At 51.1% G+C, this 15,176-nt stretch overlaps 1 long non-coding RNA gene across 7 annotated transcripts in view; it reads right to left on the reverse strand.

Moving 5' to 3' along the window:
* Positions 1-13,263, reverse strand: part of LOC120401086 — a 21,889-nt gene extending 8,626 nt beyond the window's left edge. Inside the window, exons 1-3 of one of the 7 annotated variants that reach the window (XR_005596286.1) lie at positions 13,162-13,263; positions 12,425-12,511; positions 11,677-11,837 (exon numbers count right to left, since the gene is read on the reverse strand). This is a non-coding gene — a long non-coding RNA (uncharacterized LOC120401086). Of the gene's footprint in view, positions 1-1,833; positions 2,266-3,722; positions 4,679-7,531; positions 7,593-9,701; positions 9,749-11,676; positions 12,512-13,161 lie in introns of those variants that run through there. The other 6 variants (XR_005596290.1, XR_005596287.1, XR_005596291.1 and 3 more) reach the window with 6 other exon arrangements.
* Between the last annotated feature and the right edge of the window lie 1,913 nt (positions 13,264-15,176).

The raw sequence follows: 15,176 nt of genomic DNA on the forward strand, positions 1-15,176 counted from the left end.
TTGTTTTTTACTAGCTTCATTTTCTGATTCTTATGCATTGGCACAACACTGCAGTGTTTAGGCCACAAATTTTGCAGAGGTTCTTTGTCAGGGTTCTCAAACTGGGGTTGCAACCCCTTAGGGGTCGTGAGGCTATGATGTGGGGAGTCTCAAGCTGTCAGCCTTCACATAAACCCTGCTTTGCCTCCAGCATTTATAATGGTGTTAAATATATTTTAAAGTGTTTTTAATTTATATGGGGGTGGGGGACTTGCTATGTGAAAGGGGTCACCAGTACCAAAGCTTGAGAATCACTGCTCTTTGTTTATAAGAACTACCTCCACTGGAATTTTCTAAAACATTATTAAAACATTTCTATTTGGTCTTAAGTTTTGAAAAAGCTGCTTCTGAAGAAAAGCTATTAGAAACCTATATTTGGGGCCAAATTTAACCCAATAGTGTTCATTTAACTTATTCAATGCATGTCTCCCTTTTTGGAAGGGGCCTTTTGTAAATATCATATAGGGTCTTTTTTTCACATCACTAAAACCACTTATCTAAAAATCAAAACTGTTTTTTTCATGATACACGTGTGTGTGTTTGGGGAGGCTCAGAATCTATAGTTTCTTTTCCACAGACTTCAATGGAATTTTGCACATGAAGAACAGTAGTCATCAATTTCAGATTATTAGCATGTGAAATGAATGATCTGATCATTCTTTTATGAGGACCTATTCCACTGGTACTCTATCTGCGAACAAACAGATGGCAGCCAATGGCAGTTGAGAATTTTCCTTTTTTCGGTCACTGACCCTTCTCCCTGCCCCATCCCCTTCCTCCCCCCCCAACACCCCCCAAAAAAACCCAGACAAACTAACAAACAAACAAACAAACCAACCAACCAACCCTTCAGGCTTCCAAAGCTGAAACTTCATCTTAGGTTTGCAATTAACTTTACAATGTGACCGTGCACATAAACTAAGCCTTGAATGAAAACTCTTCCCTTTTAAACTAACAGTAAGCAAAGGGTGAGTGTTTGAATTGAGATAACTGTCCTGCAGAACAGCATTACCATTTAAAAAATGATCTTTTCAAAGACCACTTGCCAATGATTTTGGCTTAATTGGATTAAAGCAGAAATCTAAGAAAGGAGACCCATCCATTCACTGAAAAAAAAATGGAGGATACAGACACTGTCCCAAACACTTCCAACAAGGTAACAAAATTTACTGACAGAAAATCTGAAGACCAAAGACAGAATGGCAGAGCAGAAGACATGAAATGGCCTTAAGTCACCTGTCACCTTATCTGCTGAAGATAAGGTTCTTCCTATAGTGTTTATTAAATGTTTACAAAGACTTCCAAGTGGGTATCCTGCACAGCTGCACTGACACTAGGGCTACACTACAGCTTAAGTCGACATAAGGTTTGTTGCTCAGTTGTGTGAAATTAGTCACCCACCTGAGCGACATAACTTACACAGAGTTAAGCGTCGGTGTGGACAGCACTGTGTCGACAGGAGACATAGCTGCCACCGCTTGCGGGGCCCGGATGAATTAAGCCAACGGGAGACCTCTAGACCTCTATCCCATCGGCTTAGAGTGGCTACACTAGAGAGCTTAAGCTCAGAAGACTTCTCAGTTGAAGAAGCTCCAGATGCTCATTCTACTATGGTTCTAGTTTAAGCAGGCAAGGATCTCCTGAAAAATGACTTCTTGATAGAACAGATTACTCTACAGAACCTGCCAAAGAATTTTTTCATACTGGAAAAACTTTATAAACCAAGAAAATAATTAATAAACATGTATATAGGGTTTTTTACCCAGAGATCTCCAAAAGTCTTACACGTTGAGTAGGTATTTTACTCCCCTTTTATATATAAAACAGTCTTCAATGAAGTCCTTAAACACAGAGGGTTTTAATTCTCTTTAAAAAAAATAAGATGTTCTTATTTACAAAGTAGATTTAAAGTCATAACTACACTTGCAAGATACCTTGGTTCTGTGTTTTTAACTGCTCGATGACGGAAGAATTACCACCATTTTCAGGGAACTTGTTGTTGAAATCTGTCTTCTTTGATCTTAAGCCACTGTGACTAGGAATTGCCTCCTATCCCCATGGAAAATGGGATGAAGTAAAAACCTCTCTTTAAAGGGTTTCTTGACTGCTGGATGAAGGACAGCTGTGTGTCTTTTCTTGTTGCCACGAGAACACTGATGAAGAAGCCTGATGCCGAGCAATCTTTCTGTGACTCTTAGTACTTTGAGGATGAGAATGATTTATTTTCTATTTAAAAAGAGTGGGGGAAAGCATATCTACCTTTACATAGCTGACAATTCATAAGAGAATTAATTCACTTCTGTATGATGGAAATAAGATAGGGCAATTGGTCAAGCTGTCAGTTGCAATTTTGGATAACAGAGTCCGCGACACAGATCGTCCATCAGCACAAAGTACTATATGATTTACACCAGTCTGCTTTTATACCCCCAGCAGTCAACTGACTGGAATACTTTGCTGATTAACATCACAGGCAGCTGAAGAGGGTTGGGAGTACTATCAGAAGTTCAGATATATCTAATATGGCAAGCATCTAAATGTAAAGAAGTATGACATTTGGATACTTATATATAGTATATCAAGTTTTTGTTTTGTTTTTAAGAGAGGCATCCTATCAGTTAACATTGAGGTACCTTCCCTGCACATTCCTCACGATCAGATCGGTTTTGTCAAGCTAGCTGTTGACAGGCATAATATTCATTTTTGTATTTCGTTCTAGACTTACTGTGCATTAGAACGGATCCTCATTTGTGTTCTGTGGACAAATATAGCTACATTTTAGACTGTGGGCTCTAGTCATCTCCAAATGTGTGGTGATCCCATTAGCAAGAATTCTACATGTAAATCATTCCACACACAAGAGAGAGACACTCATTTATTTGCACTTACTTTTACAAAATCCCTGGACTCAAAAAACATGCTTTGGCTCTAATATCAGATATTTTTCTTTCCCTAAACCTCTGACTGCCAGAAGCCGGGACTGGATGACAGGGGAGGGATCACTCAATAAATTGCCCTGTTCTGTTCATTCCCTCTGAAGCATCTGCCACCATCCAGAAGCCAGGATAATGGGCTAGATGGACCATTGGCCCTACTGGATCAGACCATTCTGTTCTAAAAATACAAAAAAGCTGCTATTGGTACTTACTGAACTTGGTTTTCCAATATGTCTAACATTTGAATGGGGTTTTTGACTAAAGCACTAAGGGCCCCAATACTGCTCCCCAAAATTCACAAGAATGTAATCCCTGACATCAGTAGTGGAGCAGCTTCCCCCCTCCAGTAAAGCAGGGCTTCAAAACAGCCAAGCGAAGCTGATTGAGGAAGCAGCCACAGCTGTGGCCAACCCAATCAGGGCCCAGCTGGCCCTGATAAGAGGCCTGTGAGCCAGCACCTGAAGGACTCTCTCTTCAGCCCTGGAGGGAGAGGGGTGAGCTGTCTGCAAGCAAGGTACCCGAAGCAGAGCAGAGCTGGGGGAAAGGGCAAGGGGAGCTCTAGCCTTGCAACTCCCCAGGCTGCGGGTCTTGATGGAGGTCTATGGAGGTACTGGTGCTGCAGAGGGCAGCCCAGGAATAGGCAGAGGCAGCTGGTCCTAACCCCTGGCCAATGATGAGTGGCCATTACAGACCGCGGTCTGCCCCAGTGAGTGGGGGCAAGAGGATGACTGGCAGTAGCCACTGAGGCAAGGTGGTTTTAGAGGGTTGGGAGCTCCCCTGGGAGGGGAGACCCAGAGAGAGTGGGGGTATTGCTGGGGCAGAACCCTGAGGAAAAGGGCACCGGGGTCTGGGAGGGACATGGGGCCTGAGGCTGGCGAGACATCCGCCGGCAGAGAGCGCTCCAAAGGCTGGAAAGAGACGAACAGCAGGAGGTGCCACAGCGGTGAGTCTTCGCCTCGCTACAGAGCGCTATCAGTCTTTAAAAGTGCTACAAAGGAAGCACCTACTGAAAAACAGTAATGGGAATATTCCTGGATATTTACACTGAGTTTATCGTGTAAATCAACTTCTAAATTTACTAGAAAGTGATTGTACACGTATTTCATTAATTTTGTTTGTAGGTTTTCAGTACACGTTTCCTAAAAAAAGGATGTAAGCATGTTGAAGTAGTATAAATATTCTTAAGGTGGTAAAACAACTGTGCCCAAGTTGAGTAGGTTAGGTTTTTTGTTTGTTTTGCTTTTAAAACAGAAAACATAAGAGATCATTTTCAGATTTTAAATGCAAAAACATATACATTCCATATAAATTCTATCCCTCGTGATAACTAAGTATTGAGAAATTCTCAGTCGTGTGATTATTTACATGAAAACAATATGTTTAAAAAGTCCTTTTTGTGTATTCTAATTAGTACTAACTTTTCAAAAATGCTGTCAGGAAATTAACCATACCCCCTGCTTACTCTTCTTAAATCTACACTTTAATCTCAATGGTATGAACAATGAGCACATTTAATGTTACCACTTTCCCTGAAAAATCATATGGCTAATTTTGAAGAACTGCACCTTTCTCCATGTCACACATTAAATGAGATTCTAATGCTGAGATACTCTAGCCCCATACTTTAATCTGGATATTTCTCAGCTTTTTTCTTTCTTCAACTTCTTTATTGTATTGTTCTTGGAGTTCTTCAAACTTAAAACCTACAAATTGACAGTGAATATTTGCTAATAATCTGCCTCATTTCATACATAATCTTTCCCTTTCCATTTCTTATGCCTAATATTAGACAAGGGTGATAAAAGCAACAGCCCTCATTAATCTCTAGTGATATATTAAGACAACAACTCAACAGGAGTTCTTCTAAAACCGAACCGTTCAGAGACTGAAAACTGAGATCTGGAACTCAGTGCCACAATGAAATTGCAACCACTAGACTGAGGGACCAATACCAGGGGTACAAATGTATATTGTAATATCTCCTGAATGAAGAATTTTTCCGTCGCTCCCTGGCATTAACATTCATTTGTAGCGTGAATTAAAAATCAGGCATTAAGGTTCAAAGGAGCTTCAAAAGAAAAATCAGTGGGAGTTGGACACCTAACTTCTTGCTAATGGGACTCACCACACATTTGAAAATCTCAGCCTAAAGTCACATCTTGCTTCTCTCCACTTTAACTCCTACATAACTGTAGCAGCCACTTTCTCAAGGAACACCATAGCCAGAGTGCTTTGCCTCTTCCAAAAGCATCTGAAATCTCAGCTTTCAAATGAGAACAAGGACTGGGGATCTCCAACTCCAGCTAGGTAGCCAAATGCAAGTTTTTGGCAGTACCTTCTTTTGGTGTCCATGAAATCTGAGTGTTTTTGTTTTATATTGTAGAGTCTGAATTTCACAACCCTAAACTCAAGCAAATTGTGTGATGGTACCTTGTCACTGGTATTAGGCCTAAATAAAATGTAACCCAAAGCCAGTTGTGTCAACCTGAACAAAGTCAGGCTAACACCCTAACAGAGGTTTATGGGTAATTCATAAGTGGAAAGTCCCAGGGAGTTACAGGTCTGTCTCTCACAAAGTTAAGCAACCATGAGATAAGAAAGGGACTGTATTCCTAGCATGGTACCAAACGTACTGAGGTAGAAACAATTCGTTTAAAGAACTCATAAGAAGCCAAGTTTCCAAACTTCCAAACTCCCTGTGCAGTACTCCCTGTTTCTGTTCTATGTCTATTCCTAACAATTACATTTTAGATTGATTAGTGATTGTTAAAGTATCATAAATCATGTAAAACATTTAATCTTGTAGAACATAAAAATGAATGTATGGTAACAGTTTCTAGTTTCAAAAGAAGGGGAGTGACTACTTAACTAGGTAATTGCAATTATGATGATGCGACGGAACTGTCTATATAAACCTAGGTTATTTTGTAAAGAGGTTAGCTGGTTCTCTTTGGAGATGAGCTCGCTCTCTATTGTCGTGTGCACTCTTCAATAAAGAGCATTATATTTGAACTTTGCTGGTGTTGCCTGTCTCTCGCGGTCAGACAACGAACTTTGCCGTTTGGGGTACCAGAGTCCCCAACACTGGTAAGCATTTCCAACTCTGAGCACTTACTACTAAATCCCTCAAGCCCCCGATTCACCAGCCGGCAAAACTGAATTTCAATTATTTTGAATGAAAATTTTACCTGAATATTTTGTTATAGAACATAATTAGTTAGGATGTATGTGTGTTCATGGGCGCCAACTTATATGGGCTCTTGGAGCTAAAGCCCCAGGAATATTCATAATCAGGGGCTCTGCTCCACCAATATTTGGAGCTAGATTTTTTCCCCCTCCCCGTAGCTTCCCTGCCTGAATGTAAAGAGAGCGCACAGCGCGTCTCTCTCTCCTTTGCTGCTGCTGCCGTAGCCTAAGGGCTGCAGCATTAGCATAAGAGGAATGCTAACTGCTGCTGAAGCACTCAGGAGGGGGAGGGGAGGTGAGGGGGCCTCCCCTCCCCTCTCCTCTCCTGCCCCTACCTGGAGGAGACACAAACGGGCCAGGAGACACACATCACTCACCTTAGCAGCTGTTGGGGCTTCCGTGAGTGTTTGACCCTATGATTTTTTATTATGTTTGAGTGTTTGACCCTATGATTCCCCCCCTGCCCCAGCCCCAGTCCCAGCCCCTACTCCTACCCCCAGTGAGGCACAGCAGGCTGCACAGGGGAGGCAGGAAGCCACATGTGAAGGCAATGCCCCCTCCCCCAGCACCCACCAACCCACCCGCCACAGGAGGGATGGGAGACGGAGGCTTCCTAGACCTGAGCAGCTAGGGCTTAGGTGAATTTTATGACACCTTGCTCCCCCGTCCCATAGCCAGCCACCACCCTGCCTACCCCACTTCTGCCCCATGCTGGGCAAGGGGCAGCCCCATCCACAGTGAAGTTATGGTGAGGGGCAGCAACATGGAAGGCCACCTATGCCCCCCGCCCGCCCAGTACCCATCATAGGGGAGGGGAGTGAGCTTTCTGGACCTGAGAGGGGCCCTAGGAGCATGTGCAGAGTGTGTGTGCCGTGGGGGGCAGGAGGGGTCCCTCCCCTGGAGCTTGCTGCTGCCAGTGGTGGTGATGGGGAGTCCTCTCTGGCCCTAGCCCTGGGGCAGCCTGTCTGCACCCCAAGTTCCTCATCCTCAGCCCTGCCTCACCCCAAAGCCTGCACCCCCAGCACCGAGCACGCTCCTGCACTGTGAACCCCTCATCCCCAGCCCCACCCCAGAACCCTCACCTGAGGGGAAAAACATGCAACTTAAATTTGGTGGTCAGTTTGGAGTATCATTGTATTTAGCACAATATTTGATTATTTTACACCCTTCAAAGTATGTAACTGGTCATATACAGGTGTTTTCTCTGAATACTGTCTGTGTGCCTCAGTTTCCCCAATGCATTTCTTAAGGCTCTAGATGGTGGGATAAGGGGGTGTGATTGTTGTAAAGCCCTAGAGGGCCAGTGTGATGCCGTCTTCACAGAGAATGGCTGCAACCCTGCCTCCAGGCAACTGATGGCCTGGGCCACTCTCCTGCAAGGTGCCAACTGAAGGTGTTGGAGAACAAAGAGATCAGGTGGCCTCCTAATGCCTGGAAAAGAGACAAAGGCCAGAGGAGGGAGTGTCAGTGCCTGTGCAGACTTCCGGGAAGCGCATGGTGTGGAAGGGGATGCTGGGATGCTTTGGAACAACTCCATACAAAGCCAGTCAGGACTCTGGGGGCATGGGCGGCGAGTTCTATGGGCCCGTGGAGCCCAGGCCCCACCAATAATCCTAAAGGTGCGCCCAGCTCCAGCAATGTTTGGGCCCCAGGCCCTGTGCTTTGGGGGGGTCCCTGCGTTGCAATGCCAGGCGCTCTCACTGCAGCAGCAGCTCCCGGCAGAGGCCCCAGCAGCGACTGGGCTCACAGCCCATTGGCCGGGAACCCCAGCCAATGGGAGCTGCCGGGGGCGGTGCCGGAGCTGCCTGGCCACGCCTCCACAGCAGGGAAGGGAGCGAGCCACCGGCAGCGTCTGAGCCCTGAGCCGAGCAGCAGCAGCGTCTGTCCCTATCAGACAGACTCAGCCGGTGAGCTGTGGGGGCAGCCAGACACAGAGACACAGCCGGGGAGGGGGGATTGGTGGGGACAAACAGACACAGCCAGGGAGTTGTGGGACAGACAGACACAGCCGCGGGTGGCGGGGGCAGCCAGCCAGACACAGCCAGGGGGTTGTGGGACAGACAGACACAAGGACACAGCCAGGGGGTTGTGGGACAGACACACACAGCGGGGGGGGGGGGGACAGACAGACACAGCCGGGGGTGGTGGGGGCAGCCAGACACACGTACACAGCTGGGGTTGTGGGACAGACACACACAGCCGGGGTGGTGGGGACAGACAGACACAAAGACATAGCTGGGGGCGTTGGTGGGGACAGACAGACACAGTCGGGGTGGTGGGGACAGCCAGCTAGACACAGCCAGGGGTTGTGGGACAGACACACACACAGCCGGGGTGGTGGGGACAGACAGACACAAAGACACAGCCGGGGGCGTTGGTGGGGACAGACAGACACAGCCGGGGTGGGGGGGCGTTGGTGGGGACAAACAGACACAGCCGGGGGTGGTGGGGACAGACAGACACAAGGACACAGCCAGGGGTTGTGGGACAGACAGACACAGCGGGGGGGGGACAGACAGACAGACACAGCCAGGGGTTGTGGGACAGACAGACATAAGGACACAGCCAGGGGGGTTGTGGCACAGACACACACAGCCGGGGGTGGTGGGGGCAGCCAGACAGACACAGCCGGGAGGTTGTGGGACAGACAGACACAAGGACACAGCCAGGGGGTGGTGGGGACAGACAGACACAGCTGGGGGGTGGTGGGGACAGACAGACACAGCTGGGGGGTGGTGGGGACAGCCAGCCAGACACAGCTGGGGGGTGGTGGGACAGACAGACACAAGGACACAGCCAGGGGGTTGTGGCACAGACAGACACAAGGACACAGCCAGGGGGGTAGTGAGGACAGACAGACGGACACAGCTGGGAGGTTGTGGGGACAGACAGATGGAGCCGTGGGCGGGGAAAGGAGCAGCAATGGGCACCCCGGGGCTGGTATAAAATACACAGGATGGGGGGGAGCTTCCTGAGGGGACTATAGCAACACCCCCCGCAGAGCAGACCCAGGTTGCAGCTGGCTCTGCCCATCACAGCCCCCTGCCCCACAGATACCCACACAACCCTCTGCCCCCTCGAGAGACTCCCAATGACCCCGTCACTCCTCTCCAGAGAGCCCTCCCCTTTGTGCCAGCCCACTCCCCTCCCCCACTGCCTCCCCTCCTCCAAAGCTCCCTACAATCTCCCCCTTTGCCTTCCGCCCCCCAGCCCAGCCCAGCCCAGCCCATTCCATTGGCCGGGAGGCTCCCAGTCTATTGGCTATCAGGGCCCACGGGAGCTGCACCTGAGGCAGGGTGCCTGCTTACAGATGCAGACCTGCCTGGCTGTGCCTCCACAGCACAGGGAGCGGGAGCCACAGGTGAGCAAGCCCTGGTCATCATCACAGGCCCAGTAATTCTCTGGATATTTAATTTCACTGAGGCAAAATGTGTGCAATTTTATGGGTTGAATGATTGAATGACATAATACCCACCTGCCCGCATTGTCCATCACTAAGTCCAGTAATTTTGTCAAGTGTTTGTTGCACAACATGATGGTGCCTACCCCTACCTTGTGCTTCAGGGGGTGATGGGGTCCAGGGCAGCCTGTTATAGAACTACCTGATTAGTAATTGGATATGTTGGCTGGCATCTTTTTTTACGTGTTTGCTCCCCCTGACGTTAGAACCTGGCTACACCAATGGGGAGGGGAGCTTCCTAGACCTGTGCAGCTGGGGCTTAGGTGAATTTTGTGATACTGTGCCCCTCCCCAGCTACCACCCTGCAGTCCCCACTCCTGCACCATGCTGGGCAAGGGGCAGCCCCATCCCCAGTGGCAGCAGGAGAGGCCACACGTGATGGCAACCTCCCCCCTCGGTACCCACCATAGGGGAGGCGAGTGGGCTTTCTGGACCTGAGAGGGACCTAGGAGCATGTGCAGCGAACTGCGGGGGAGAGGAGGGGTCCCTCCCCTGGAGCTTGCTGCTGCCAGGGAGGGTGGAGGAGTCCTCTTTGGCCCTAGCCCTGGGGCAGCCTGTCTGCACCCCAAGTTCCTTATCCCCAGCCCTGCCCCAGAGTCCTCACCTGACGGGAAAAACACGCAACTTAAATTTGGTGGTCAGTTTAGAGTATCATAGAATATCAGGGTTGGAAGGGGCCTCAGGAGGTCATCTAGTCCAACCTCATGCTCAAAGCAGGACCAATTCCCAACTAAATCATCCCAGCCACGGCTTTGTCAAGCCGGGCCTTAAAAACCTCTAAGGAAGGAGATTCCACCACCTCCCTAGGTAACCCATTCCAGTGTTTCACCACCCTCCTAGTGAAAAAGTTTTTCTTAATATCCAACCTAAACCTCCCCCACTGCAACTTGAGACCATTACTCCTTGTTCTGTCCTCTGCTACCACTGAGAACAGTCTAGATCCATCCTCTTTGTAACCCCCTATCAGGTAGTTGAAAGCAGCTATCAAATCCTCCCTCATGCTTCTCTTCTGCAGACTAAACCATCCCAGTTCCCTCAGCCTCTCCTCAGAAGTCATGTGCTCCAGCCCCCTAATCATTTTTGTTGCCCTCCACTGGATTTTCCAATTTTTCCACATCCTTCTTGCAATGTGGGGCCCAAAACTGCACGTAGTACTCTAGATGAGGCCTCAACAATGTTGAATAGAGGAGAATGATCATGTCCCTCGATCTGCTGGCAATGCCCCTACTTATACAGCCCAAAATGCTGTTAGCCTTCTTGACAAAGGCCAGAGGAGGGAGTGTTAGTGCCTTTGCGGACTTCTGGGAAGTGCATGGGGTGGAAGGGGATGCTGGGATGCTCTGGAACCACTCCTTCAAAGCCAGTCAGGACTCTGGGGGAGCCTCCTCTCTGAGCAGACTGTCTCCAGGGCAAGAAGCTTACACCTTCCTGGGTCTGACCTCAGAGCATTCAGCATGCCCTTCCACACCATGCACTTTCCGCAGTGAGTCCGCCCAGGCGGGGTCCTGGGGCAGCCAGAGGTCCCTGCACCCCAATTCCACAGTCAGATGTGACTCTCAGCCAGACAGTAAAACAGAAGGTTATTAGATGACGGGAACACAGTTTAAACAGAGCTTGTTGGTACAGAAAACAGAACCCCTCTGTCAGGTCCATCTTGCAGGGTGGGGAGCCCAGAACCAAGTTCTGAGTCTCTCCCCATTTCCCCAGCCAGCTCCAAACTGACACTCCCTCCTCTGGCCTCTGTGTCTCTTCCGGACAAGGAGGCCACCTGATCTCTTTGTCCCCAACACCTTCAGTTGGCATCTTGCAGGGGAAACTGAGACACCCACACAGTATTCAGAGAAAATATTAAGAACATTCCCACTTCATCACAACAGGTGCAACAAAATATAATACTGTATATTGAAGTAGGCAAGTGCTGCTTCTGACTTTCCACTTTTAATTGACCCTTGTAATCTTGTGGCGCTGACGCGTTGTAGCTTCATTTTATATCGGCTTACAGGGCGGGAGCGGGGGGGCACCACCATTTTGGGCCCCACCAAAAATTATACAAACCTGCCGCCTATGCACCCAACTGTCATTCTGCACATGCTGAGCTGGTAGCTGAATCTTTCCTGGGTGCTGTTGAGGTGGATGCCTTCATGAGCCAATGGCGCAAGGGGTAGGTTGGGTCCTCCCAGTATCGCTACTCACATTTCAACATTGCCAATAGTAATCTGCCAGTCAAGAAAGTCTCTGATTGTAACTTTCAACAGTCTTGTGTTCTTAACAATGCAAGCATCACGTATCTTCCCTAACCAGCCAACACTGACATTGGTGAAGCATTTTTGATGACCCACCAATGCTTGCACAACCATATAAAGGTAGCCCTTTCTGTTGGTTGAGGAGGGGTGGCAGGGAGAGGTGACGCATACAGGGTAAGGGGGCCAAGGCCAGGGCTGCTGCTGGAGGGCAGGGTCTAGCGCCAGAAGCAGGTCCAGGGTCTGGGGAGAGAGGCTGGGGGTGGAGCCACAGCCAAGCTGCCTATGGGGCTGGCAGATGAGCTCACAGGCCCCATACCCTTGAGGTGAGAAGCCACTCCAAGAAGCAAGCAACAGGGAGAAGTCTTAGGCCACGCATCAGGGCTGGGGTTACATGTGTTATAAAACCCTAGCGAAGACATGCCCTAGATTAGCTGTGTCCTCAGCTCTACCAGTGAGTCTTATCCCAGAACATCCAGACATTCTGGAAGGCTTTCCATGAAGATCTGAAGTGAAATCCTCAACAATTTAATAAACAGCACCTTGACCCTAATCATACAAACTTGTAAAGACTCTGGACAAGTCATCCAAGGTGGCAGCAGGAAAAAAGAGGTAACATCCTATCAGCAGGCCAAATTGCTCACCACTTGCTGCAAAGAAAGAAGAAGTTTTCTTACAACAGTTGGCAGCAGTCACAAGAAAAACAGTGCAACAGGAGTCAGAAGATGCTAAACAAAGCGACCTGCACACAAACAAACAGCTTTTCAAGCAGGGGTGTACACGAGGGGGCCTGAGAAAGAGGGACCTGCTGGCACTTGCCGTGGAGTGTCTGCCGCAAATCGGCTCCTACTGGCCAGCGCCGCCCACTGCCCGGGAGCACGGGCGGCCCGTTATAGGCCAGGCTCACACACGCAGCTGAAGCCAGGGCTGCAGCGGGGGGGCTCAGGGAGGCTGATTTATACACAGCTGGTGCTGGGCAAACACCGCCCCCCCCCGCCCCTTGTCCCCGGGCAGGAGCTGGTTTTACACAAACCTTTCCAGGGACGAAGCCTAAACCGTAGCCCAGAGACCGGGGGGGGGGGCAGTGACCTCCGAGCGCCTGGGGAGAGCGGGCCAAAGACCCGGCGGTGCCCACGGGGAGCGGCCGCAGCCACACTGCGTGACCCAGGCAGGAGGAGAAGGGCCGGGCCGAGGCGCCCCCCAGCCCCGCTGCCTGCGCGGGGACCAGCGCCCGCTCCTTCACCCCTCCCCCGCCCCGACAGGAGGCGGTGCCCGGCTCCTCGCCCCGCCCCACACTCACCGGAGCGCCCGGGGCTGCCGGGTCCCCGCTCCCTTCCCCAGCGCCCAGGTTCCACCAACCGGCGCCGCACGGTCAGTTTTTTACACCCACACCCCCCCCAGGATAGCGCTGATTGGCCATTAGCGCAGCCACTCACGAACCTGCTGCCACCATGGACCAATGGGCTGTTTATTAGGGAGGTTCGGCAGCAACACGTCACCCAGTGTGGCCAATGGGAAGGTAGATCGCTCAGCGAGCCAGGGCTGCGTTCTGTGGGGCGGGGGAAAGGCAGCGTGGAAATGTTCTGGTGCCGGATAGTGAGCGGTGCGTCTGTTCTAACTGTGCACATCTGCCCCCCCCACCCCCACCAGGGCTGACCCTGCAGCTGGGCTCCTACTTACCTCAGTGGGACTCTTGCCTAGAGATCAGCTGCCTGGCATGGTGCCTACAAAGCCCGCTGGTCTTGGCTAGACAGGCGAGAAGCTGCGCCTGTTCCTTTCCTTACGCCTTTCTTTCCTTCCTCTAATGCCTAGTTCAAGGGGGGGGGGAACATCCCCACAATACAAGTTGCTCAGAAAGCTCTGCCAGCTCTTCACCCTACTTCACCTCAGGGCAGTGCCCGGGCGAGGGGAGTGAGGCACTTGCCTCAGGTGCAGAAACTGGCGGAGAAAGAAAAAAAAAAGCCGCTGGCCCGGAGATATTTATAACCCAGGTGATCCCCCTCCCTGGCCCCACCTGCTGCCCCCCCACGCCTCCCATGAGTGCCCCCCGGCCCCAACTTCCTCCCACCCCCCTCCTTCTGGACAGAGCAGCTCCATGCTGCCTCCCTGCAGCAATTGCTGCCGCAGGGTCCTAGCGCCCCCCATTTCCTGACCCTGAGCCTGCCCTTCCACCTCAGACTTTTTCATTTTCCAACGAGACCCTCCAGCAGCACAGAGCCCCTCTCCCTCCGCCCGCAGTCACTGCTCCTGCCCCATGCTGGGCAAGAAGGTAGCCCCATCCCTCGCCCTCAGTGAGGTTACAGTCAGGGGCAACAGCAGGGGCAGAGCCGCATGCAGCACCTCCTGGCACCCACCACAGGGGAAGTGAGGGAGATTCCTGGACCTGAGAGGGTCCCTAGGAGCCAATGCAGTGACAGTGGTGGAGGTGAATGTGCTGCTGGGGGGGCAGGAAAGGGGGGCTCCTCCCCCAGAGCTTGCTGCTGCCAGCAGGGAAAGGGCTGGGGGAAGTCCTCCTCTCTGGCCCCTGTCCCGGAGCAGCCTGCCTGCACCCCAAACTCAGCCCCAGCCCTGCCCCACCCCAGAGCCCACACCCCCAGTCAGAGCTTTCACCCTCCACTGCACCCTCTGCCCCCACCACAAACCCTTCATCTCCAGTCCCAACCAGAGCCCTCATCCCCCTGCATGCTGCCCCTCTCCCCCAGCCCTGAGCCCCTCCCATTTCCAGCCCCAGACGGAGCCCTCACCCTGAGCCCCTCCCACACTCCAAACCTCTCACCTTCAGCCACAGTCCTCACCCCTGCACCCCGTCCCTCTGCACCCCTTCCATCCCCAAACTCCCTCCCAGAACCTGCACCCCATCCCTCTGCACCCCTCCCACCCCCAAACTCTCTTCCAGAGCCTGCACCCCATTCCCCTGCCCCAGCCTAGGGCCTGCACCCCAGACCGCCTCCCTCACCCAAACTCCCTCCCAGAGCCGTGGGCAGAGTTTGGGCAGAGCGGGTTCTGGGCACCACCAAAATTTCTACAAACCTGCCACCCTTGATCCTGGCTGCAAACCTGAACTCCCAGCATTCTCAGGACACATGCTGATCCCTAGTGGCCACTGCTGATATCCAGCACCTCCCTCCTCTCTTAACCTGTGAGTCCCTCTCTGCATTGGAACTAGACTGGAACCAAAGACCATCTTGGAAGCAACATTACCAGCCCAAGCAGTCAAAAATCATGAGTTGACCCCCCCAAAATCACAGGTTTTACTGCCGCCACTTCATTCATTCTTCGGCGGCAGGCCCTTCCCTCCGAGAGGGACTGAGGGAC

Source organism: Mauremys reevesii, linkage group 3, assembly GCF_016161935.1.
Source record: "Mauremys reevesii isolate NIE-2019 linkage group 3, ASM1616193v1, whole genome shotgun sequence".
Taxonomy (NCBI): Eukaryota; Metazoa; Chordata; order Testudines; family Geoemydidae; genus Mauremys; species Mauremys reevesii.